The sequence below is a fragment of the Grampus griseus genome (genome assembly GCF_964374135.1).
Source record: "Grampus griseus genome assembly, chromosome: X".
Taxonomy (NCBI): Eukaryota; Metazoa; Chordata; class Mammalia; order Artiodactyla; family Delphinidae; genus Grampus; species Grampus griseus.
Genome location: NC_138999.1, coordinates 27,183,330 through 27,207,288, shown reverse-complemented (window position 1 = coordinate 27,207,288; position 23,959 = coordinate 27,183,330). Strand labels below are relative to the sequence as shown.

General features: G+C 37.8%; 1 pseudogene across 1 annotated transcript in view; it reads left to right on the top strand.

Moving 5' to 3' along the window:
* LOC309840004 (lysosome-associated membrane glycoprotein 1-like) overlaps nt 1–18,520 on the top strand; it is a 32,624-nt pseudogene extending 14,104 nt beyond the window's left edge. Inside the window, exon 2 of the transcript in view lies at nt 17,719–18,520. The product of the transcript in view is annotated as a lysosome-associated membrane glycoprotein 1-like (transcript). The remainder of the gene's footprint in view (nt 1–17,718) is intronic.
* Nucleotides 18,521–23,959: the final 5,439 nt, after the last annotated feature.

The following is a 23,959-nucleotide window of genomic DNA, read 5'->3' as shown; positions in this document are numbered from 1 at the left end:
ATACAAGGGAATCCCCATAAGGTTAACAGCTGATCTTTCAGCAGAAACTCTGCAAGCCAGAAGGGAGTGGCAGGACATATTTAAAGTGATGAAAGAGAAAAACCTACAACCAAGATTACTCTACCCAGCAAGGATCTCATTCAGATTCGATGCAGAAATTAAAACCTTTACAGATGAGCAAAAGTTAAGAGAATTCAGCACCACCAAACCAGCTTTACAACAAATGCTAAAGGAACTTCTCTAGTCAGGAAACACAAGAGAAGGAAAAGACCTACAAAAACAAACCAAAACAATTAAGAAAAGGGAAACAGAAACATACATATAGATAATTACCTTAAATGTAAATGGTTAAATGCTCTAACCAAAAGACATAGACTAGTTGAATAGATACAATAACAAAACCCATATATATGCTGTCTAAAAGCGATGCACTTCAGAGCTAGGGATACATACAGACTGAAAGTGACGGGATGGAAGAAGGTATTCCACGCAAATGGAAATCAAAAGAAAGCTGAAGTAGCAATTCTCATATCAGACAAAATAGACTTTAAAATAAAAACTTGACAAGACACAAAGGACACTACATAATGATCAAGGGATCAATCCAAGAAGAAGATATAACAATCATAAATATTTATGCACCCAACGTAGGAGCACCTCAATACATAAGGCAAATGCTAACAGCCATAAAAGGGGAAATCGACAGTAACACAATCACAGTAGGGGACTTTAACACCCCATTTCCACCAATGGACAGAACATCCAAATTGAAAATAAATAAGGAAACATAAGCTTTAAATGATACATTAAACAAGATGGACTTAATTGATATTTGTAAGACATTCCATCCAAAAACAACAGAATACACTTTCTTCTGAAGTGCTCATGGAACACTCTCCAGGACAGATCTTATCTTGGGTCACAAATCAAGCCTTGGAAAATTTAAGAAAATTGAAATCATATCAAGTATCTTTTCCAACCACAACGCTATGAGACTCGATATCAATTACCGGAAAAACAACTGTAAAAAATATAAACACATGGAGGCTAAACAATACACTACTAAATAACCAAGAGATCACTGAAGACATCAAAGAGGAAATCAAAATATACCTAGAAACAAATAACAAGGAAAACACGATGAACCAAAACCTGTGGGATGCAGCAAAAGCAGTTCTAAGAGGGAAGTTTATAGCAATACAATCCTATCTCAAGAAACAAGAAACATCTCAAATAAACAACCTACCTTTACATCTAAAGCAATTAGAGAAGGAACAAAAAACCCCCAAAATTAGCAGAAGGAAAGAAATCATAAAGATCAGATCAGAAATAAATGAAAAAGAAATGAAGGAAACGATAGCAAAGATCAGTAAAACTAAAAGCTTGTTTTTTGAGCAGATACGCAAAATTGATAAACCATTAGCCAGATTCATCAAGAAAAAAGGGAGAAGACTCAAATCAATAGAATTAGAAATGAAAACGGAGAAGTAACAACTGACACTGCAGAAATACAAAGGATCATGAGAGACTACTACAGGCAATTCTATGCCAATAAAATGGGCAACCTGGAAGAAATGGACACATTCTTAGACAGGTATAACCTTCCAAGACTGAACCAGGAAGAAACAGAAAATATGAACAGACCAATCACAAGTAATGAAATTCAACCTGTGATTTAAAATCTTCCAACAAATAAAAGTCCAGGACCAGATGGCTTCACAGGTGAATTCTATCAAATATTTAGAGAAGAGATAAGACCCATCCTTCTCAAATTCTTCCAAAAAAATTGCAGAGGGAGGAACACTCCCAAACTCATTCTATGAGGCAACCATCAACCTGATACCAAAACAAGACAAAGATACTACAAAATAAGAAAATTACAGACCAATATCACTGATGAATATAGATACAAAAATCCTCAACAAAATACTAGCAAACAGGATCCAAAAACATACACCATAATCAAGTGAGATTTATCCCAGGGATGCAAGGATTCTTCAATATATGCAAATCAAGCAATGTGATACACCATATTAACAAATTCAAGAATAAAAACCATATGATTATCTCGATAGATGCAGAAAAAGCTTTTGACAATATTCAACACCCACTTATGATAAAAACTCTCCAGAAAGTGGGCATAGAGAGAACCTACCTCAACATAATAAAGGCTATATACAACAAACCCACAGCAAACATCATTCTCAATGGTATAAAACTGAAAGCATTTCCTCTAAGATGAGGAACAAGACAAGAATTTCCAACTCTCGCTACTATTACTCAACACAGTTTTCGAAGTCCTAGTAACGGAAACCAGAGAATAAAAAGAAATAAAAGGAATGCTAATTGGAGAAGAAGAAGTAATACTATCACTGTTTGCAGATGACATGATACTATAAATACAGAATCTTAAAGATGCCACCAGAAAACTACTACAGCTAATCAATGAATCTGGTAGAGTAGAAGGACACAGAATTCATGCACAGATATCTCTTTCATTCCTATACACTAACGGCAAAAAATCTGAAAGAGGAATTAGGGAAACACTCCCATTTACCATTGCAACAAAAAGAATAAAATACCTAGGAATAAACCTACCTCAGGAGACAAAACACCTGTATGCAGAAAACTATAAGACACTGAAAGAAATTAAAAATGATACAAACAGATGGAGAGATATACCATGTTCTTGGATTGAAGAATCAACATTGTGAAAATGACTCTACTACCCTCAAAATCTACAGATTCAATGCAATCCCCATCAAACTACCAATGACATTTTTCACAGAACTAGAAAAAGAAATCTCACAATTTGTATGGAAACACAAAAGACCCCTAATAGCCAAAGCAATCTTGAGAAAGAAAAATGGAGCTGGAGGAATCAGGCGCCCTGACTTCAGACTATTCTACAAAGCTACTCTAATCAAGATGGTACAGTACTGGCACAAAAACAGAAATATAGATCAATGGAACAGGATAGAAAGCCCAGAGATAAACCGACACACATATGGTCACCTTATGTTTGATAAAGGAAGCAAGAATACATAATGGAGAAAAGACGGTCTGTTCAATAAGTGGTGCTGGGAAAACTGGACAGCTACTTGTAAAATAATGAAATTAGAACACTCCCTAACACCATACACAAAAGTAAACTCAAAATGGATTAAAGACCTAAATGTAAGGCCAGAGACTGTAAAACTCTTAGAGGAAAACACAGGAAGAACCCTCTATGACATAAATCACAGTAAGATCCTTTTTGACCCACCTCGTAGAGAAATGGAAATAAAAGCAAAAATAAACAAACGGGACCTAATGAAACTTAAAAGCTTTTGCATAGCAAAGGAAACCATAAACAATACGAAAATACAACCTTCAGAATGGGAGAAAACATTTGCAAATGAAGCAACTGACAAAAGATTAATCTCCAAAATATACAAGCAGCTCATGCAGCTCAATATCAAAAAAACAAAGAACCCAATCCCAAAATGGGCAGAAGACGTAAATAAACATTTCTCCAAAGAAGATATACACATTGCCAACAACACATGAAAGGATGCTCAACATCACTAATCATTAGAGAAATGCATATCAAAACTACAATGAGGTATCACCTCACACCAGTCAGAATGTAAAGATGCAGATGTAGAGAATGGACTTGAGAACACGGGGAGGGGGAAGGGTAAGCTGGGACGAAGTGAGAAAGTGGCATGGACATATATACACTACCAAATGTAAAATGGATAGCTAGTGAGAAGCAGCCACACAGCACAGGGAGATCAGGTCGGTGCTTTGTGACCACCTAGAGGGGTGGGATACGGAGGGTGGGAGGGAGATGCAAAAGGGAGGAGATATGTGGATATATGTATATGTCCAGCTGATTCACTTTGTTGTACAGCAGAAACTAACACAACATTATAAAGCAATTATACTCCAATAAAGATGTTAAAAATATTACAAGATAAAAAACTAAAGTACATAAAATCACTTTGCTGAATAAAGAAAAAAACAAATTTCATTGTACCCTTTGCAACATTTGCGTCAATGGTAAATTTATTCTTCCTTATCATATGTGCTAAAGATGCCCAAGAGCTTTCTATCTTCATTTTGAGCATGGTTATTCAAATTTAAAACTACGTCTTCTAAGTACATTTTTCTTGTTGTCAAATTGGCAGTTTTTACCCCAATTTCATCTCCCTCCTAGTTCTCAGACATGGAGTGGATCCAGCCACTTCAGTTCTCCAATACTCATAGGTTTATATTCATTAAAATAATTACATCAATAAACAGAATATTAGTGTTGGGGTCATAGGAGTAAGAAAAGAGGATGTCAAGGTCCATTGCTTTTTGAGACACACAAAATGACACGGCAACTATTTTTTATTGTGGTATTCAAAATAAGTTGCTATTAAGGTAGACTCAGTTTGAAATTTATAGTTAAAAACAGCATAAAGAAACAGATTTCAGGTGTTCTATGATTTGCACGATGGTAATTTCTCTTTGATGCATCATTAATATATTGTACCATCACAACATATCTTAGTTAACTTGTGCAGGAAACATAAAGAGAACAAGAGAGGGGGAGAAGGAGGGGGAGGGAGGGAATGGAAGAGAGCAACGATGGAGAGAGAAATAGAGTGAGAAGGAAAGCACCCTGCATCATGCTGTTAAGCACAGCTGCCCTCCATTACATGTGTCCATTTCCCCCCAAAGGAACCAGGAGAAAAGAACTGTAGCTTCTTTGGGGATATTAGCCTTCAGCCGCTGTCTTATCTAATGTGTTTCTATGAGTGTGAAACTCTTGCCATGCCATAATATGGGGTACTTTAAGGATTTTTAAGCATAATTTTATCTGTCCTCGTTTTTCACCATACTCTGACTTTAGAATCTAATTTCTGCTTAAGTATGGACTCGAGTGTACTTTCCACTCAAAGAACGCAATTAAGCATTTTAGCAATAGACATGTATGATTTCACTGTCTTCTGGTACTACAATGTAGAGTCACAGTTTTCTAATCAGTAAATCAGACAAAATTGGCCTCAAATAATTCTTCCGGGGATCGAATGAGATTAATACACCTTAAGGCCCTGGTGCAGTGCCCGACTCATAACAAGAAAACAAAAATGTGGAGTTAATATTATCTGCAAGTTTTACATTTCTTTTCCTATTGTCTAGAACAGCACTGTATTGCTCCACAAGTAGAGGAAGTTTGCCTAATATAAAGGAACTCCCTCAGCAGGTTATAGCTTTCATGTTTATTTGCCACAAACTTGTACAGAAGTGAGAATATTATTTCCCATAATATATTACGAGTTGTCATGATTCACATTTACTGAAGCTCTACTATGTTTTAGCCTTCACAGTAAGAGCTTTATATGTCATTTGTTTAATCTTTACAGTAGCTGTGCAAATAACTTATTATTGCTATTTTCGAGATGAAGCAGAGATGCAGAGAGTTTTACTAGTACTTCTAAGGTCAGAATTAAGTAGCAACTGAGGTATGTCCAATTTTAAAACCAGTGCTTTGCTTGTAGTTAGCTTACAATAGTTGATTAAGGGACTGCCCTGGTGGCACAGTGGTTAAGAATCCACCTGCCAATGCAGGGGACACGGGTTCAAGCCCTGGTCCAGGAAGACCCCACATGCCACGGAGCAACTAAGCCCGCGTGCCACAACTACTGAAGCCCACACGCCTAGAGCCCGTGCTCTGCAACAAGAAAAGCCACCGCAATGAAAAGTCCATGCACCACAACAAAGAGTATCCCCTGCTCACCACAACTAGAGAAAGCCTGCGCACAGCAATGAAGACCCAACACAGCTAAAAAAATAAATTAAAAAAAATAATTGATTAAACACACAATAGCACAGGGAGTAATCATGTATCATCTTTGAGTACACGTCAGTGCCTCCTGGTATCCTCTATCTGTATTATTATTTGTAATATAAAATGCATTTGTTGTGTTGAAAATGGAATATGGCAGTGCTGCTGAAACATGGCTTCGTTGTATTTTTTAGACTGACTGATTTGTGACTTAATAGGTATTTCCTCATGAAGAAAAAAAGTAGGCCATGCCATGTGGATGGATGGAAGGAAGGAAGGAGAGGAAGGAGAGGAAGGAGAGGAAGGAGAGGAAGGAAGGAAGGAAGGAAGGAAGGAAGGAAGGAAGGAAGGAGGAAGGAAGGAAGGAAGGAAGGAAGGGAGGGAGGGAGGGAGGGAGGGAGGGAGGGAGGGAGGGAGGGAGGGAGGGAGGGAGGAAGGAAGGAAGGAAGGAAGGAAGGAAGGAAGGAAGGAAGGAAGGAAGAAGGGAGGGAGGGAGGGAGGGAGGGAGGGAGGGAGGGAGGGAGGGAGGGAGGAAGGAAGGAAGGAAGGAAGGAAGGAAGGAAGGAAGGAAGGAAGGAAGGAAGGAAGGAGAGAGAAACCCCTGTTAACAGATTCTTGTATCCACTGCAAAGAGCCTACATGCATTTGGTTCTTCCTCATTATCACTTCAGCAAAAACTAATCAAACAGTCAAAGAAATGAATATGAATGTCATGTTGTAGCCAATAAATATTACATGGATTAAAATAATCATAAATTTCCATTTTCCTGGAAGTTACTGTAAATGGTGTGTTCCACTGAAACCAGAGAAGCCTGACGTGGGAGGCAGTAGTGATTCCCCCATTACCTCCACCTTTCCTCATTCCAGAACCACAGCACATACAATGGTCCCACTCAACTGAAGTTAGGGGAGACTGCATAATTTGCTCTGACCAACAAACTGCAGACAAAGTTTTGTTTATTATTCTCAATCTTGCCCTTCCTCTGACACTCATGGAAGTACATGTCAATCCTGAGGTGCATCCCTGAACCTTCACCTGGAGGGCAGCTGCCTTCCACTGTTGCTAAAAGCCACACAGACTTGATTTCAGAAAGGAAAAAAAATGTTGTCTTGAGGTACTAAAATGTGTTTGTAATTTTTACATAACTGATACACTTGACATAACAGGATGCCACATCAGCACTGAGAAATGTATTTCACTACGATGTAGGAAGTGAAAATTTTCAAGACAGCATTGAACAATGACAAAAACCGGCATGCATAATCATGTTTCCATACAGATACTCACTGATTACAGTTTGTTCACAAGTTATACTCTAAATTATGATGAAAAATATTGGGAATATATTAAATATTATATCTAACAATATTGTAACTATGTGAATCATGTGTTTTGATAGTTCCTCCACATGCTTAAAATATATAATGTACTTTTGCAATTTTAAATTTGGCACAGCAAGTTCTCTCAGGTTTGTAATAAAGATTAAAAATCAAGAGAGATGGGGGGAGCTTCAAGATGGCGGAAGAGTAAGACGCAGAGATCACCTTCCTCCCCACAACTACATCAGAAATACATCTACACGTGGAACAACTCCTACAGAACACCTACTGAACACTGGCAGAAGACCTCAGACCTCCCAAAAGGCAAGAAACTCCCCACGTACCTGGGTAGGGCCAAAGAAGAAAGAAAAAACAGACACAAAAGAATACGGATGGGACCTGCACCAGTGGGAGGGAGCTGTGAAGGAGGAAAGGTTTCCACACACTAGGAAGCCCCTTCACTGGCAAAGACGGGGTGTGGGTGGGTGAGGGCAAAGCGGAGAGATCACCACACAGAGCATAGGTGCCGACCAGCACTCACCAGCCAGAGAGGCTTGGCTGCTCACCCACCAGGACGGGCAGGGGCTGGGAGCTGAGGCTCCGGTTTCGGTCAGATCCCAGGGAGAGGACTGGGGTTGGCGGCTTGAACACAGCCTGAAGGGGCTAGTGCACCACAGCTAGCCGGGAGGGAGTCCAGGATAAAGTCTGGAGCTGCCGAAGAGGCAAGAGACTTTTGCTTCCCTCTTTGTTTCCTGGTGCGCAAGGAGAGGGGTTTAAGAGCGCTGCTTAAAGGAGCTCCAGAAATGGGCATGAGCCGCGGCTATCAGCGCGGACCCCAGAGAGACTGGCATGAGACACTAAGGCTGCTGCTGCGCCACCAAGAAGCCTGTGTGCAAGCACAGGCCACTATCCACACCTCCCCTCCCAGGAGACTGTGCAGCCCGCCACTGCCAGGGTCCCGGGATCCAGGGTCAACTTCCCCGGGAGAACGCACGGCACGCCTCAGGCTAGTGCAACGTCACACTGGCCTCTGCCGCCGCAGGCTTGCCCCACACTCTGTACCCCTCCCTCACTCCGGCCTGAGTGAGCCAGAGCCCCCGAATCAGCAGCTCTTTTAACCCCGTCCTGTCTGAGTGAAGACGCCCTCAGGCGACCTACATGCAGAGGCCGGGCCAAATCCAAAGCTGAACCCCAGGAGCTGTGCGAACAAAGAAGAGAAAGGGAAATCTCTCCCAGCAGCGTCAGGAGCAGCGGATTAAATCTCCACAATCAACCTGATGTACCCTGCATCTGTGGAATACCTGAATAGACAATGAATCATCCCAAATTGAGGAGGTGGACTTTGGGAGCAACAATATATATATTTTTTTCCCTTTTTCTTTTTTTTGTGAGTGTGTATGTGTAAGTTTCTGTTTCTGATTTTGTCTGTATAGCTTTGCTTTTACCATTTGTCCTAGGGTTCTGTCTGTCCGTTTTTTTGTTGTTGGTGGTTTCTTTTTTTAAGTATAGTTTTTAGCACGTGTTATCATTGGAGGATTTGTTTTTTGGTTTGGTTGCTCTCTTCTTTCTTCGTTTTTCCCCTTTAATTACTTAAAATATTTTTTTAATAATTAATTTTTATTTTAACAACTTTATTTTATTTTACCTTCTTCTTTCTTTCTTTCTTTTTTTTCTCCCTTTTATTCTGAGTCATGTGGATAACAGGCTCTTGGTGCTCCAGCCAGGCATCAGGGCTGTGCCACTGAGGTGGGAGAGCCAACTTCAGGACACTGGTCCACAAGAGACCTCCCAGCTCCACGTAATAACAAATGGCGAAAATCTCCCAGAGATCTCCATCTCAATGTCAAGACCCAGCTCCACTCAATGACCAGCAAGCTACAGTGCTGGACACCCTATGCCAAACAACTAGCAAAACAGGAACACAACCCCACCCATTAGCAGAGAGGCTGCCTAAAATCATAATAAGGCCACAGACACCCCAAAACACACCACCAGACGTGGACCTGCCCACCAGAAAGACAAGATCCAGCCTCATCCACGAGAACACAGGCACCAGTCCCCTCCACCAGGAAGCCTACACAACCCACTGAACCAACCTTAGCCACTGGGGGAAGACAACAAAAACAACAGGAACTACGAACCTCCAGCCTGCGAAAAGGAGACCACGAACACAGTAAGTTAAGCAAAATGAGAAGACAGAGAAACACAGAGCAGATGAAGGAGCAAGATAAAAACCCACCAGACCTAACAAATGAAGAGGAAATAGGCAGTTTATCTGAAAAAGAAATCAGAATAATAATAGTAAAGATGATCCAAAATCTTGGAAACAGAATAGAGAAAATAAAAGAAACATTTAACAAGGACCCAGAAGAACCAAAGAGCAAACAAACAGTGATGAATAACACAATAAATGAAATAAAAATTCTCTAGAAGGGATCAATAGCAGAATAACTGAGGCAGAAGAACAGATAAGTGACCTGGAAGATAAAAGAGTGGAAATAACTACTGCAGAGCAGAATAAAGTAAAAAGAATGAAAAGAACTGAGGACAGACTCAGAGACCTCTGGGACAACATTAAACGCCCCAACATTCAAATTATAAGGGTCCCAGAAGAAGAAGAGAAAAAGAAGAGGACTCAGAATATACTTGAAGAGATTATAGTTGAAAATTCCCTAATATGGGAAAGGAAATAGATAAAAAGTCCACGAAGCACAGTAAGTCACATGCAGGATAAATCCAACAAGAAACACACCAAGACACATAGTAATCAAACTATCAAAAATTAAATACAAAGAACAAATATTAAAAGGAGCAAGGGAAATGCAACAAATAACATACAAGGGAATCCCCATAAGGTTAACAGCTGATCTTTCAGGAGAAACTCTGCAAGCCACAAAGGAGTGGCACGACATATTTAAAATGATGAAGGGGAAAAATGTACAAGCAAGATTATTCTATCCAGCAAGGATCTCATTCAGACTTGATGGAGAAATTAAAACCTTTCCAGACAAGCAAAAGCTATGTGAATTCAGCACCACCAAACCAGCTTTATAACAAATGCTAAAAGACCTTCTCTAGGCGGAAAACACAAGAGAAGGAAAAGACCTACAATTACAAACCGAAAACAATTAAGAAAATGGTAATACGAACATACATATTGATAACTACCTTAAATGTAAATGGATGAAATGCTCCAACCAAAAGACATAGACTGTCTGAATGGATACAAAAAAGAGACCCGTATATATGCTGTCTACAAGAGACCCACTTCAGACCTAGGGACACATACAGACTGAAAGTAAGGGGATGGAACATGATATTCCATGCAAATGGAAACCAAAAGGAAGCTGGAGTAGCAACTCTCATATCAGACAAAATAGACTTTAAAATAAAGACTATTAGAAGAGACAAAGAAGGACACTACATAATGATCAAGGGATCAATTCATGAAGAAGATATAACAATTGTAAATATTTATGCACCCAACATAGGAGCACCTCAATACATAAGGCAAAAACCAACAGCCATAGAAGGGGAAATGGACAGTAACACAATCATAGTAGGGAGTTTAACACCCCACTTTCACCAATGGACAGAGCATCCAAAATGAAAATAAATAAGGAAACACAAGTTTAAATGATACATTAAACAAGATGGACTTAATTGATATTTATAGGACATTCCATCCAAAAACAACAGAATACACTTCCTTCTCAAGTGCTCATGGAACATTCTCCAGGATAGATCATATCTTGGGACACAAATCAAGCCTCGGTAAATTTAACAAAATTGAAATCGTATCAAGTATCTTTTCCGATCACAACGCTATGAGACTAGATAGCAATTACAGGAAAAAATCTGTAAAAAAATACAAACACATGGAGGCTAAACAATACACTACTTAATAACCAAGAGATCACTGAATAAATCCAAGAGGAAATGAAAAAATACCTAGAAACAAATGACAGTGAAAACACGAAGACCCAAAACCTATGGGATGCAGCAAAAGCAGTTCTAAGAGGGAAGTTTATAGCAATACAATCTTACCTTAAGAAACAAGAAACATCTCAAATAAACAACTTAACCTTACACCTAAAGCAATCAGAGAAAGAAGAACCAAAAACACCCAAAGTTAGCAGAAGGAAAGAAATCATAAAGATCAGATCAGAAATAAATGAAAAAGAAATGAAGGAAATGATAGCAAAGATCAATAAAAATAAAAGCTGATTCTCTGAGAAGATAAACAAAGTTGATGAACCATTAGCCCGACTCATCAAGAAAAAAAGGGAGAAGACTCAAATCAATAGAATTAGAAATGAAAAAGGAGAAGTAACAACTGACACTGCAGAAATATAAAGGATCGTAACAGATTACTACAAGTAACTCTAAGCCAATAAAATGGACAACCTGGAAGAAATGGACAAATTCTTAGAAATGCACAACCAGCCAAGACTGAACCAGGAAGTAATAGAAAATATGAACGGACCAATCACAAGCACTGTAATTGAAACTGTGAGTAAAAATCTTCCAACAAACAAAAGCCCAGGACCAGATGGCTTTACAGGAGAATTCTATCAAACATTTAGAGAAAAGCTAACACCTATCCTTCTCAAACTCTTCCAAAATATAGCAGAGGAAGGAACACTCCCAAACTCATTCTACGAGGCCACCATCACCCTGATACCAAAACAGACAAAGATGTCACAAAGAAAGAAAACTACAGGCCAATATCACTGATGAACATAGATGCAAATATCCTCAACAAAATCTGGCAAACAGAATCCAACAGCACATTAAAAGGATCATACACCATGATGAAGTGGCGTTTATCCCAGGAATGCAAGGAGTCTTCAATATACGCAAATCAATCAATCAATGTGATACACCATATTAACAAATTGAAGGAGAAAAACCATAAGATTATCTCAGTAGATGCAGAGAAAGCTTCTTATGAAATTCAACACCCATTTATGGTAAAAAACCCTCCAGAAAGTAGGCACAGAGAGAACTAACCGCAACATAATAAAAGCCACATATGACAAAGACACAACCAACATCGTCCTCTACAGTGAAAAACTGAAACCATTTCCACTAAGATCAGGAACGAGACAAGGTTACCCACTCTTACCACTCTTACTCAACATAGTTTTGGAAGTTTTAGCCATAGCAATCAGAGAAGAAAAAGAAATAAAAGGAATCCAAATCGGAAAAGAAGGAGTAAAGCTGTCACTGTTTGCAGATGACATGATACTCTACATAGAGAATCCTAAAGATGCTACCAGAAAACTACAAGAACTAATCAATGAATTTGTTAATGTAGCAGGATACAAAATTAATGCACAGAAATCTTTTGCATTCCTATACACTAATTATGTAAAATCTGAAAGTGATATTAAGAAATCACTCCTATTTACCATTGCAACAAAAAGAATAAAAAGAATATCTAGGAATAAACCTACTTAAGGAGTCAAAAGACCTGTATGCAGAAAATTATAAGATACTGATGAAAGAAATTAAAGATGATACAAATAGATGGAGAGACATACCATGTTCTTGGATTGGAAGAATCAACATTGTGAAAATGACTCCTCTTCCCAAAGCAATCTATAGATTCCATGCAATCCCTATCAAACTACCAATGGCATTTTTCACAGAACTAGAACAAAAAAACTCACAATCTGTATGGAAACACAAAAAACCCTGAAGAGTCAAAGCAATCTTAAGAAAGAAAAACGGAGCTAGAGGAATCTGACTTCAGACTATACTACAAAGCTACAGTAATCAAGACAGTATGATACTGGCACAAAACCAGAAATGTAGATCAATGGAACAGGATAGAAAGCCCAGAGATAAACCTATGCACATATGGTCACCTTATCTTTGATAAAGGAGGCAATAATATACAATGGAGAAAAGACAGACTCTTCGAAAGTGGTGCTGGAAGAACTGGACAGCTACATGTAAAAGAATGAAATTACAACACTCCCTAAAAGCATACACAAAAATAAACTCAAAATGGATTAAAGACCTAAATATAAGGCCAGACACCATTAAACTCTTAGAGGAAAACACAGGCAGAACACTCCATAACATAAATCACAGCAAGATCCTTTTTGACCCAACTCCTAGAGAAATGGAAATAAAAACAGAAGTAAACAAATGGGACCTAATGAAACTTAAAAGCTTTTGCACAGCAGAGGAGACCATAAACAAGATGAAAAGACAACCCTCAGAGTGGGAGAAAATATTTGCAAATGAAGACACTGACAAAGGATTAATCTCTAAAATTTATAAGCAGCTCATGCAGCTCAGTATCAAAAAAAAACAAACAATCCAATCCAAAAATGGGTACAAGACCTAAGTAGACAGTTCTCCAAAGAAGGTTTACACATTGCCAACAAACACATGAAAGAATGCTCAACATCATTAATCATTAGAGAAATGCAAATCAAAACTACAATGAGATATCATCTCACCCCAGTCAGAATCGCCATCATCAAAAAATCTACAAACAACAAATGCTGGAGAGGCTGTGGAGAAAAGGGAACACTCTTGCACTGCTGGTGGGAATGTAAATTGATACAGCCACTATGGAGAACCGTATGGAGGTTCTTTATAAAACGAAAAATAGAACTATCATATGACCCAGCAATCCCACTACTGGGCATATACCCTGAGAAAACCATAATTCAAAAAGAGTCATGGACCACAATGTTCACTGAAGCTCTATTTACAATAGCCAGGACATGGAAGCAACCTAAGTGTCCATCAACAGATGAATGGATAAAGAAGATGTGGCACATGTATACAATGGAATATTACTCAGCCATAAAAAGAAACAAAATTGAGTTATTTGTAGTGAGGTGGATGGACCTAGAGTCTGTCATACAGAGTGAAGTAAGTCAGAAAGAGAAAAACAAATACCGTATGCTAACACATATATATGGAATCTAAGAAAAAAACATGGTCATGAAGAGCCTAGGGGCAAGACGGGAATAAGGACGCAGACCTACTAGAGAATGGAAGTGAGGATATGGGGAGTGGGAAGGGTAAGCTGGGACAAAGTGAGAGAGTGGCATGGACATACATACACTACCAAATGTAAAATAGATAGCTAGTGGGAAGCAGCCACATAGCACAGGGAGATCAGTTTGGTGCTTTGTGACCACCTAGAGGGGTTGGATAGGGAGGGTGGGATGGTGGGAGAGAGGGAGATGCAAGAGGGAAGAGATATGGGGATATATGTATATGTATAATTCACTTTTTTATAAAGCAGAAACTAACACACCATTGTAAAGCAATTATACTCCAATAAAGATGTTAAAAAAAAATCAAGAGAGATAGGACTCTCTGGCCTAATATTATAAATATACACATATGTGTGTGTCTATATATATGTGTGTTCGTGTGTGTAAATATATATCTAAATTATTTACCAAAGGAAAATACTCTGATTATGAGTTTCTTATTAAGATTTTTACAATGAAAAGTAACACTAACAGAAACCAGACAAATATTTGGCCAAAATAAATTGTTAATCACTAGCCTATTTCTGCATAAACTTCGTTACCTTGACAAAAAGTAAATCAAAATAAACTAAAGTAAAACAAAATGCACACTGAATTTTGGATTCTGAATACTCACAAATTTGTACATTTAAAAGTCATTTTCTAGTAGCCTGTGAGTAACTGACACTTTCATTTATAACGATAACGTATCAATATACTGAACTTTAAAAATTTTTTTTTTTTGTATCAACACTCAAACTACAAATAACTTCAAATCCTAACTCAGCTACATATGGAGAAGGAAGGGAAAATATTCATAGTGAAATAAAGCTAGTACCTGCTAGATAACCCTGTAATGGGTTCTTGATGATTATTTTTCTCAGACTAATGATGTGATGACCTCTCCTAACATACTCTACAGAAAAATCATTTGCTATAGAAAGACATCACTGACTTGCTTCAAGTGCTGCCACATATGAATTAACTATATTATGATGGTCCTACCCTGTACACCAAAGGAAACAACCCATTTCTTGCCACACAGTTGATTTCACTGCTTGAGAAAACTACAAATAATCATCCCAGCCTTCAAAAATTCTTCACGACTGCATCACCAAATTAAACAATTCCATTTCAAATGTCAAAATATGTTTTAACATGCAACATTTGGTTAGTGAAATTTTTCTCCAACATTTGTAATGCAACCAATTTAGAAGTGGAAGTTAATTAAAAATGAATGAAATATCTCCATTCAAAATACCATTGAACAAAGCTCCAATATTTTACTGTATCTTTCTTAAATGTTACATGTTATTGGGTTGACCTTTGTATTTGGTGCAAAGAACAATGACTTTTGTTCGATTCTTCTGTTCCTTCTTTTTTTGAACACAGTTTATTTGGTAAATAGATGAGACCATATATATCATAAAGTATCATGAAACCCTAAGACAGGCTCATTTTTTGCCATATGACTGATTCTTTAATAACTTGACCCAGGAATAGCTACTAGGAATTACTGTGAGACGGGAGAATTATTTCCCTGTTTTTCCCTTTCCACTCCTAGCAAACACGCTCTTAATATGGCCAAGGATTCCTTGGGCAGCTACCCTTCCTTTCCCACCAAACTTGGTCTATTTTCTAAATGAGAAGCACTTAGTTACCATGGCAACAAGCTCTATATAAATAGGTCTATAGAACACCTAGCTTAGTCTAGCATTTGCTAATAAGCATCAAATGAATAACAAAAGCAATATTCAGGCAGTCATATTTAAGAAAAGAAAATATGTATTCCAAAACACATTCTACAAAGCCACACAAATGCGGGATATAATTCAAGTGCACATCAACGTGAAGTATTAAACTGAACATTCATTCTAAGTAAATCAGAGCCTTGTTATCTTTGTCCGCTATTATTTTTAGGTCCCCATAAATAAAAAGAACAGGACTGTACATCCTTGGAGGACACATATTGGATAGATTTAAAACCATGGATGTCAATATCTGCTTGTATCATTAAATCAATGAACATATTAAAAGAAAATACAGCAGTACTTTATAATGAAACACAGCTCTACCTCTCAACTATGGGACACTTAGTTCTTCATTGTAAAAGACAATAGTTTGCAAAATAACTTTGAAAACAAACCAGAGCTACTTCAAGTCAGCCTATATTTCGGTGTGTCAAATCTTTGGAGTATTACTTACATGATGAATGCAATGAACCACCAAGACCCTTCTTCAAGGAAGGATCTTGCCCCAGATCTTTGCCCCAGCTTTCATCTGTCATCCACTTAAGGGAATGCCTCTACTGTAAAGAGACACATTTTTCAAGGTCATACCCTTCCTGGGTCAGCCCAAAGCCAATGACTGATGAAAGCAGGAGTGTCAAGTACTGGCCTTTTTGGCCCATCATGCATTGATCCTGGCTCTCCAGAGCTCCCCCATGGTGACACCTGAGGCCCGACATCACAAACGACTGGACTTCTGCTTCCTTCTCTTCCCTTACACAGGGTTTGATCACCAGGCCATCCCTTTACTACTATGCAAACTAAAATCTCCATCAGAGTTAGCTTCTTGAAGAACTAGGGAATTAAGAGAAGCATAAGGCAGTTGCAGGAACAATGACATCACTGTCAATCATTATTTTCAAAGGCAAAATAGAGCATTTGAATTTTTCAGTAGCTGACATTGTCAAATATTAGGATATGGCCCTAAAGGAAAACCTCACCCATTCAGTCACACTGGAGTAGAACACAGATATCTAAGTTTGAAAGCTTAAAAATAGTAACAAAACCACCACAAGAGGGGGCTCACATGATAGTGTTCACAGGGCAGGCAAAGCAGTCTGTGCCACCAAGGTCTCCATCTTGGTCCAAAGGGCTCAAGCAACAGGGTGCATCTCAATTTTGCTGACATGTTTCTTTCTTGCCATATCCTAACCCCTGGATTAGTGGTCTTTTTGCCTATTTCCTAACTTCCAAATGTAGGCAGATACACCAGAGATCCTGGCAGATGGTGGAGGTGCAGTGGAAACCCACCTGGGCCTCCTGTTCCAACCCTTCCTGTCCCTGGCAGCCCTGGGTGGTATTTGGAGGGGGTAACTGCTCATGCAGCTGCTTTCATGACCGCGGCACAGTACACCTGCAGTGTTTAAGATGAAAAGCGGTTACTGAGCATCTTGCACAATGGACGACTTCTCAAGCTGCTTTCTTGAGGAAATATTACACAAAATTGATGACAAAAATGTGACCTTTAGGGCTTCCCTGGTGGCGCAGTGGTTGAGAGTCTGCCTGCCGATGCAGGGGGCGCGGGTTCGTGCCCTGGTCCTGGAGGATCCCACGTGCCGCGGAGCAGCTGGGCCCGTGGGCCATGGCCGTTGAGCCTGCGCGTCCAGAGCCTGTGCTCCGCAGCGGGAGGGTCCACAGCAGTGAGAGGCCCGCGTACCGCAAAAAAAAAAAAAAAAGAAAAAAAAAAAAGTGACCTTTAATCTACCACCTAATGCAGAAATACTGAATAGTAGCCGCTGTGGTTAAGACAAAGCTTCTGACGCGAGTACAGTGACTGCTTTTGAAGGATATACACTGACCTTCGATTCCATACGGAATGCAACGCCTTACAGTGTCCAACTGTTCAGTTTTGGTTGTAACTTGTCAGACACAACTATTTCTCCCAATGCAAGGGCAAAAAGAATCAAGATTGTGGAATCTATACCTGACATCATGGCAGACATAAATAGAGGCATGTCAGAGGCAACCAGATACACACAAATAATGTAACTATTAAACTATATGAAGGAACTATCCAGGAATACCTTTCAAATAACTTCAACAAGGAAGAAATACTCTGTAAGCAGAGACTTTCCCAATAACAGCCCCAAGGCCCAAGCCTACCAGTTCCCCAGAAAGTCCACCTGCTTAGAAGTACACTATGTATAGCACAAATGGAACTGGTCTGCTTATAGCATGGGCTGACGAATGATTATCACCTATGAGAAAAGCTATAAGGCAGTTGTGACAAGGGCATTTAATATCAATCCAAATAAAGCCACTGAGCTATAATTCTCATTTAGTGACACTGGAACTCCTCAGTGAAACTGTGACTCCTCTTGTCTTCAGTGTTGGAATAGATACAACTTCTAGCCTGTTTTTCCTACAAGGAATCCAGTTAAATCCAACTCCATACAGCATCAGAAATTCCACTTTTAAAGCTTCCAATGGCTCACTGAGAGTCTTCAAGCCACCACTGGCAATTTCCCTAAGGGCAATCCTGAGGAAAATGTCCAAGTCACAAATGCATCTTCCGTCAACATTTTCAAAGTTTGGATGGGTCCAGGCTTTTCAAGTTTGAAGGTAACAAGTTTGGATCTGTTGAATAATGTTACTGAAATGGAAATACCATGCTGAGTTCTGTTGCCACTGGGGGTGCCCTTTCAGGAAATGCCCTCTTTGTCCTAATTGCTTACCTCACTGGCATGAACAGAAGTCATGATGGGCATTAGACAGTTTAGCATTTGAAACTACTTTCCACCACTATATATCAACAGCAATTGCAAGAGGTTATATTCATTTTCCCTGAGTTAAATTAGCATTGAAATGGAGATGAACTTTCTTGTAAACTTTTTTTTAACCAAGTCTGCTTTATCAAATATGAAGTTCATCTTGCAACGTTTACTATACATGAAAGGTTAACTGTTGAAATAGTGGTGTTAGTGTTGCTAACTGGTTAAATATTAACATTTACCAAAGTAGAACTCTAAGGTAAGGATAAGAGCACTTTTCTAAATTGGGACTGGTTCCTTTATCATTTAATGTTTTTAAGATCCTGGCATTTGCTTTCTTCATTCTCTATTCTGATTTAGGCCTTATGAAGTCAAAGCCTTGGGTTTTAACACTTATAACTGACGAAGAATAGTTAACGGCTACACTGACACAATTAAGAGATTCAAAACAATAGAAGAAGGAAAAATCTAAAACAAAAGTATTCCAAAACATGAAAATTTCAAATGCTTAAGCTAAGCTTTAAAAATCAGGAGAGGCATGACTCATAGAGGGATGAACAGCACAAAATTCAAGCATTACAGAGTCAACTGGACTTATCCTTTGGCATTTTTATATTCTGCCACTTAAAAACTGGCACTTTTAACTAAAATACTAAAAAAAAAATGGGTACTATTTTTACTTACGATTTTCAGTCTCTGTTTCAAGTTCACGGTGATCCTGTTTCTGTACTTGTGTATAATATGGGTTTCACTGTACTGCTTTATCCACTTAAAGCTGGGTTGTGACCGTACACTTAAAGGGTCAGTTCATATGCAATTCATTGTTTGTAATAATGCTGACAGAATTCTCTTGCTTGTTTGTGTGGAAACCACAACAACAGTGAATGTCAGTCACCACTGATCTACGGGCCAGGCATTGTACGGTGAAATTTACATCTCTTATCTTCGGGTATTTATTTGTACTCTAAATATGCTTCTTACTATTTTAGAGATAAAGAGTAACTTACACATGGTCATAGGATGAACTGAGATTGAATTCCTATCTTACTGACCTTAATATTCAATATGTAGGTTTCTGCCACTCTGTACACTGCCTCTTTTGGCATCAGGAAACAATTTTAAATAAATATATTTCTATTTTTTCAAATATATACCTAACTGTTCCTAGGTTAATACAGTTTCTATTCTCTTGGCCTGTCACAGCACTGGTTTCTCAGAGTAAAAAGCCCTCCGCTAAGGCCCTGCTAAGACTAAGTCCATGACACACACCTCCTACTGCTCCATCATCCACAGGACCATTTCTACTCATCTACAGAATCTTTCCTCTTTGCCATGTGCCTCAGGCCCAATATTGATCGCACTCTACTTCAGTAGCATTTTCCTAGGCATTCTGAGCATTGTACGTCTTACTGTCCCGCTGACTGAACTCTGGCTTGCTGCCTATTTCACCTCCCTACCCTCCTCCAAATATTTTGTTTCTAGTGGAAGCAGAAATGGTATGACAGCAAAGAAGCCCCGATGACAAGTATGTCCCCAAAAGCTACAGGATTTTCTGTGTGACAGTGGACAATTCCAAAAAAAAAAAAAAAAAAATGCTTATTTTTGTTAAAAAGAGGCATTTTAAAACTAAAAATGATGTCAATTTTATTTATTACTCATCAAGGTCTATTCTTCAGACTATATAGGCTGAAGAACTATGCCACTTAGGACCCTTCACTAATATATGGTGAAGGCAAAGCTAATTAATGATACAAGTGCCTATTTTCAGCCTGCCTGCCTGCCTACCTATCAATTGATATATCATCATCTTTTTCTCTCATTTTTTCTGTAATACTCCAGTGTTAGGGGCAATGGTGGCAAACAGAGTTGAGAGATCAGACTAGCATTTGTGGTAATAACTGGTTTTGTCGTTGAAGGATGGTTTATTCCACGTCTAAAATTTACTAGTACACAACTGAGCTCTTTATCTCTAAGTAAGTGAGATAAAGAAACAGAAATATGGTATGATATTGCTTGTATGTGGAATCTTAAAAAAATGATACAAATGAACTTATTTACAAAACAGGAACAGACACATAGGCTTAGAGAAGGTGCTTATGGTTACCAGGGGGAAGGGTGGGGGGGGAGGGATAGTTAGGGAGTTTTGGATTGACATGTACACACTGCTATATTTAAAATCGATAACCAACAAGGACCTACTGTATAGCACTGGGAACTTTGCTCAATATTATGTAATGACCAAAATGGGAAAATGATTTGAAAAAGCATAGATACATGTATATGTATAACTGAATCACTTTGCTGTACACCTGAAACTAACACAACATTGTTCATCAACTATACTCCGATATAAAATAAAAAGTTTAAAGATAATGTGCAAAAAAAGAATAAGAAAAATAAAAAAATATATTTTACCTTCAAAAACAAAGTTGATTTAAAAGTTTCTGAATAACAAGGAAAAAGAGAAAGAAATCACTTGCCTGAAGGAATAAATGTTTTCATCTTATAGTGCTTTAAAAAGCACAACTTGGAAAGAGACATGAAGATAAGCACAGGTCTTTGCAACAAATTGTGTTGGGAAGATTATATACACATGCAGAAGAATGAAGTTGAACCCTTACTTACTACACATCATATACAAAAATTAACTCAAAGTTGATCAAAGACATAAATCTAAGAGTGAAAAGCCATAAAACTTAGAAAACATAGGGGAAAAGCTTCATGACATTGGATTTAGCAATAATTTTTGAAAATGACACCAAAAACACAAGTAACCACAAAAAAAAGAGTCAAAATTAAAATACTTATTCATCAAAGGACACTACCAACCAAGTGACAAGGTAACCCACACAATGGCAGAAAATACTTGCAAGTCACCTATCAAATAATTTCCAAAATACTCCAATGAATCAACAACAACAAACAAGCAAACAGCATAATTTGAAAATGTTCAAAGGGCTTGAAGATATTTCTCCAAAGAAAATATACAGATAGCCAATAAGCACATGAAAAGAAGTTCAATATCACTAGTTATTAAAAAAGTGAAAATCAAACTACAATCAAATGCCACTTCATACCCTTTAAGATGGTTAGTAGGATGGATGGAGATTTGTATGACAGGGATGTGGAGAAATTGTTGTAACAATGTACCCTGCTGGTAAGAATGTAAAATGGTATAGCCATATGGACAATAGTATGGTAGTTCCTCAAAAAAATTAAACCTAGAAATTAGCATATGATTCAGCAATTTCACTTTTAGATATATACCTAAAAGAATTGAAAGCAAAAACCTGAATAGATATTTGAATACTCTTGTTTCTAGCAGCATTATTCACAAAAGCCAAAAGGTGGAAGCAACCTAAGTGTCCATCAATGGATGAATGGATAAACAAAAAGTTGTATATACAAACAATGGAATATTATTCAGCCTGAGAAGGAAGAAAATTCTAACACACATCATAACATGGATGAACCTCAAAGCATTATGCTAACTGAAATAAGCCAGTTGCAAAAAGGTAAACACTGTATGATTCTGCTTATATGAAGTACCTAGGGTACTCAAATTCAAAGAGACAGAAAGTAGAATGGTGGTTGCCAGGGTCTAAGGGGAGGGGGTAAAGGGAAATTATTATTTAAAGGGTAGAGTTTTAGTTTGGTAACATGAAAACGTCTGCAGATGGATGGTGATGATGGCTTATTTAATATATTTATGTCACTGAATATTCACTTAAAAATGATTAAAATAGCAAATTTTATATTAGGTACATTTTACCACAATAAAAATATAAGCATAAAATTGATATTTAAATACTAAAATACTATATTTTAAATACTTGGCCCACATATGAAGAAGCAAAAACACTGGAATATACAGTACTTTGGATGACTTTAAAGCCAAGATTAGCAAAAGTCAACTGACACTGAAAGTAAGTTATAATTTAACAACATTCAGACATGTGTCAAGATATAATTTATATATATATATATATATATCACTAATAGTTAATTGCAAACATAATCATTCAGGAATGAGTCAAAAATTTTCTTCTGAGTGGTAATGAGATTTGTGATGGGGGCCAGTCTCATCTTCCTGCTCAGACACACGTATAGCAAATTAATGAACTTAATTTCCGAAAACATAAAAATCAGTGTACAGGTAGGGAATCAGCACAGAATGTAAGAGAAGAAAGGGGAAGAGAGAGAAATAAGGAGGAAAAAGCAAAAAAGAGAGAGGAAGAAAGGCGAAGGATGGAGAGAGAGGGAGTGAGAGAGTGAGAGTGAGAGAGAGAGAGAGAGAGAGGAGTAAGAAGGCACACTGTCAAGTCACCATTATATGTATTTTCGCTTTGCAGCTAAAGTCCTTTCACTCTTTACTGGAGGGCAAAATTATTTCATCTCCTGTTGTAGTTCATGAATCTAAAATTGCAACAGTGCTCACAAATCAATTCTGATGATAACAATGTTTTGTGACACTTTAATCACATCAATGTAATTAAATTTTCCAAGTCATTAAATCACCTTTTACTAAGTATATTACCTTTATTTCAATTATTATTTCAATTTAATGAACATTTCAAGCTCTCTTTCCTCTATCTTTCCCTAAGCTATCATATGTGCTTCCTTATACCTCACCACTTCTTTTTAATTTCCAAAGAGCAACAGATTCAGGACATAAAGGCAGTAAACAAATAAGTGGAATTCAACACATCTTGAAATGTGTCCAGGAAGAATGATCATATTAATGGAATAGATCTTGGAAAATATTTAAGACTAGAATGTACATGGATATATAATGCCAACAATAAAGAATATAAGTGTTTCTTCTGGTTTCATGCATTCTGACCGACAATGAAACTAAAATTTAATATTATAAATTTCAAATGTCCAAACAGGAAGAACAAGATAGGGAAGAAGAGGCAGAAACAGCAGGGATCGTTGTCACTATGCCCCATAAGATTTACTAGAAGAAATGAGAGGAGATTTTCCAAAGATAGACACAGAATGATAAAGGTACTTCTAAAGGTAACACCAAATCCAGAAACCATAAAAATATTGATATATTCAGATATATAAATAAACTATACCATTTTGTAGGATAAAATCCACCACAAGCAAAGGCAAAAAGATTAAAGGGAAAAATTCTATTTTCAGGAATGTAAATTGGTACAACCACTATGAAAACAATATGGAAGTTCCTCAAAAAATTAAAGAGAACAACCATATGATCCAGTAATTCCACTTCTGGGTATTTTTCCAAAGAAAATGAAAACACTAATTTGAAAAGATACATGCACAGTTATGTTCACTGCAGTATTA